Below are 4,681 nucleotides of genomic sequence, written 5' to 3'. Positions count from 1 at the left end.
GGAATTTGTCTATTAATCATCTGCAAAAAGGATCAACCTAAAATAACTCTCCAGTAAACAATGGCAGCTAATCTCGTGAGCGCTAAAGTTTCTGTTTTTTACAGCAAGATCATAAAGACTTCACCCAAGTCTTCCCAAAGGTTCTACTTGGCACAAACACTAATTAAAACATAAAACACATCTAAACAGAGGCTAGATGAATTATTTATTACTAAACAGAAAAAAAAGCAAGAAACAAAAATAAAATTAGGTTGCCTCCCAACAAGTGCTATCGTTTAACGCCCCTAGCTAGGCATAGTTTTTATTGATGCTCACAAGGATGATAATAATTGAAACACAAAGAGAGCATCATAAAACATGTGACAAACACATATAATTCTAACACACTTCCTATACATAGGCATCTTATAGGCAAACAAATTATCATAGCAAGCAAAAACTAGCATATGCAAGGAAGTGGAAAGAAACAATAGCAACTCAACATAACGAGAGGTAATTTTGTAACATGAAAATTTCTACAACCATATTTTCCTCCATCATAATAATTACATGTGGGATCATAAGCAAATTCAACATCATAGCTATCACATAAAATATTATCTTTATGAACCACATGCATGCAAAGTTGACACTCTTCCAAAATAGTGGGATTAACATTAACTTAAGTCATGACCTCTCCAAACCCACTTTTATCAAAAATTTCGTAAGATTGAAAATCCTCCAAATATGTGGGATCTAAAGTTGACACTCTTACAAAACCACTTTAAATATTATTGCAAACACTATTATCAATCTCATATTCATCATGGGGCTTAAATAAATTTTCAAGATCATAAGAAGAATCACCCCAATCATGATCATTGCAACAAGTAGTAGACATAGCAAAATTAGCATCCCCAAGCTTAGGGCTTTGCATATTATTAGCACAATTGACATTAATAGAATTTATAGTAGAATCATTGCAATCATGCTTTTTATTCAAGGAGCTATCATGAATCACTTTATAAATTTCTTCATCACAATTTTCAGATTCACGAATTTCAAGCAAAACCTCATAAAGATAATCTAGTGCACTCAAATCACTAGAAATTGGTTCATCATAATTGGATCTCTTAAAAAGATTAGCAAGGGGATGAGGATCCATATCAATAGATTTTTAGCAAGCGAAGATGCAAGCACATAGAAGGCACATGGCAACACAAGCAAATGAAAAAGACGAACGAAAGAGGGGCGAATAAAATGGCAAAGGTGAAGTGGGGGAGAGGAAAACGAGAGGAAAATGGCAAATAATGTAATGCGAGGGAGAAGAGTTTGTGATGGGTACTTGGTATGTCTTGACTTGTGCGTATATCTCCCCGGCAACGGCGCCAGAAATGGCTAGTTGTCGGGAGATCAAATCTTGACTTGACTTGGCGCAAATCTCCCCGGCAACGGCGCCAAAAATCCTTCTTGCTACCTCTTGAGAATGCGTTGGTTTTCCCTTGAAGAGGAAAGGGTGATGCAGCAAAGTAGCGTAAGTATTTCCCTCAGTTTTCGAGAACCAAGGTATCCATCTAGTAGGAGACTACACGCAAGTCCCTCGTACCCGCACAAACAATCAAGAACCTTGCAACCAGCGTGATAAAGGGGTTGTCAATCCCTTCACGGCCACTTGCAAAAGTGAGATCTAATAAAGATAATAAGATAAATATTTTTGGTATTTTTGTTGTATAGATTGGAAAGTAAAGATTGCAAAATAAACGGCGGCAGAAATAGCAAGTTGATAGGAAAATAATATGATGTAAAATAGACCCGGGGGCCATAGGTTTCACTAGTGGCTTCTCTCAATATAGCATATTCTATAGTGGGTGAACAAATTACTGTCGAGCAATTGATAGAAAAGTGCATAGTTATGAGAATATCTAGGCATGATCATGTATATAGGCATCACGTCCGTGACAAGTAGACCGAAAGGATTCTGCATCTACTACTATTACTCCACACATCGACCGCTATCCAGCATGCATCTAGAGTATTAAGTTCATAAGAACAGAGTAACGCATTAGGCAAGATGACATGATGTAGAGGGATAAACTCAAGCAATATGATATAAACCCCATATTTCTATCCTCGATGGCAACAATACAATACGTGCCTTGCTGCCCCTGCTGTCACTGGGAAAGGACACCGCAAGATTGAACCCAAAGCTAAGCACTTCTCCCGTTGCAAGAAAGATCAATCTAGTAGGCCAAACCAAACTGATAATTCGAAGAGACTTGCAAAGATATCAAATCAAGCATATAAGAATTAAGAGAAGAATCAAATATTGTTCATAGATAATCTTGATCATACACCCACAATTCATCGGATCTCGACAAACACACCGCAAAAAGAATTACATCGAATAGATCTCCAAGAGAATCGAGGAGAACTTTGTATTGAGATCCAAAGAGAGAGAAGAAGCCATCTAGATAATTACTATGGACCCGAAGGTCTGTGGTAAACTACTCACACATTATCGGAGAGGCTATGGTGTTGATGTAGAAGCCCTTTGTGATCGATTCCCCCTCCGGCGGAGCACCGGAAAAGGCCCCAAGATGGGATCTCAGAGGTACAGAAGGTTGCGGCGGTGGAAATAGGGTTTTGTGGTGCTCCTGGATGTTTTCAGGGTATATGAGTATATATAGGCGAAAGAGGTAGGTCAGTGGAGCCATGAGGGGCCCACGAGTGTGGAGGGCATGCCTACCCCCCGTGGGCGCACCTCCCTATCTCGTGGCCGCCTCGTTGCTTCCTTGATGTCCACTCCAAGTCTCCTGGATTGCGTTTGTTCCAAAAACGATCCTCGCGAAGGTTTCATTCTGTTTGGATTTCGTTTGATAGTCCTTTTCTGTGAAACACTGAAATAGGCAAAAAAACAGCAATTTGCACTGGGCCTTCGGTTAATAGGTTAGTCCCAAAAATAATATAAAGGTGCGTAATAAAGCCCATTAAACATCCAAAACAGATAATATAATAGCATGGAACAATCAAAAATTATAGATACGTTGGAGACGTATCACTCCTTGATCTTCATTTGCATCCAAACCACACTGCATTCACATTGTTTTAACCTGCGCCTCACCCCTCTCGGCCGCACCGCCCCTCTGCCTTTGTGTGCATGACATGTGGGCCAACTGAAATGCAGCGAGCATCAAGTTTCTACCATAGCCACAGGCGATTCCCATGCCGCCGCTCGAACCCATGACACCACACATCCCCCAACCTGCGGCTCACCCCTCTCGGCCCCACTGCCCTCTGCCTTCTGGAGCATTACATGTGGACCAGCCACCTATCGGGTCCACATGTTATTGACTCAAAGGCAGGTGTCGTAAGACGCTGAAGCTCAGACCCGAGGGCCCTGAGAGGTAAGTGTAACTCCTGCGCCAGGCCTTGTGGTGCTACCGCTGCACGAACTCGTGGCAAACTCGAGATTTGTTTCTTTACTATACATGCACGCAACGATTTAATGGACACTGTAATCTCAACATGTGATGGGGAGCTCTAAATTTGAATTTGAAACTTATAAAACGAAAAAAATTCAAAACAAATAAACTGGGAGAGAGGGAGTATTTTGTTGGATGTGTCCCATACGAAACAAGTCCCCTAGTTTGTCACCGCGAAGATGCGGTTAGAAAGGAGCACAACGTCTTCGTACTCGTACGGCAACAAATTGGCCGCAGACAGCATCGTCCACCTTTGACCGCCATGTGCAAGGTTCGTGCTATCTTCTTCAATCTCACCGTGGTTCCATCGTACCAATTCAGGCGGTGGCCTGTTGCATGGGTGATCCCAATGTTGGACAAAGGTTCTACGGGAATGGTGTCACCGTTGTAAATGTTGTGCAAATTGATGTTGGTACCCTCCCGTACATATGCAAGCCAATCTCCACTCGCACCGAGCCTAACCTGTGAAACAGTGGGCAGGGGGAGAATTAGGAAATGGGCACGGAAGTAGTCTTTAGAATGCATTTACTACGTGATCAAACTCACCTTACCTGCTCATCGGACAAAATCTGAGTGCCCCTCAACGTTGACATCTCAAGGGGCATCAACTTGCAACTATTGCCATGCCGCGCTGGAGAGACCCCCAAGGAAACATCCTCGTGCATTGCACAGAACATCAAGATGCATTTGTATGAGTAGTTTATCTTGTGAGAGAAAAGGATGAACGAGGGAAGGCCTTATTTGCAAATGTGGAGAGGGGTGTAGGTTTCTTTTTGGAAAATTGCCACAATTTTCTTCCTATCCATCACATATAAATCGGACGGCCTATAAAAAAGCAGAGTTGGTGATGATGGTGTGCCTGCCATCCTGCAATATGGGCCGCCCGATCTATATCTAATGGATAGGGAGGAAACTATGACAATTTACCCGCACTCCTCTCCACATTTGCAGATAAGGCCTTCCTTCGTTCATCCTTTTCTCCCACAAGATCTTGATGTTCCGTGCAACGGACGGGCATCTTGCAAGTATAAGAGGGGTGTGGGTATTTTTCTTTTGCAAAATTGCCATAGTTTCCTTCCTATCTGTTAGATTTAAATCGGACGGCCAATACTGCAGGATGGCAGGCACACCATCATCAACAACTCTGTTTTTTTGTAAGAGTAAAGTAGAGATAGAGATAGAGACTACTACAACCAATGTGCTGGCCCGTGCATTGCAAT

The sequence above is a fragment of the Aegilops tauschii genome, chromosome 7, assembly GCF_002575655.3.
Source record: "Aegilops tauschii subsp. strangulata cultivar AL8/78 chromosome 7, Aet v6.0, whole genome shotgun sequence".
NCBI classification, from domain to species: Eukaryota; Viridiplantae; Streptophyta; class Magnoliopsida; order Poales; family Poaceae; genus Aegilops; species Aegilops tauschii.
Note: the sequence above shows the minus strand (reverse complement) of the source record.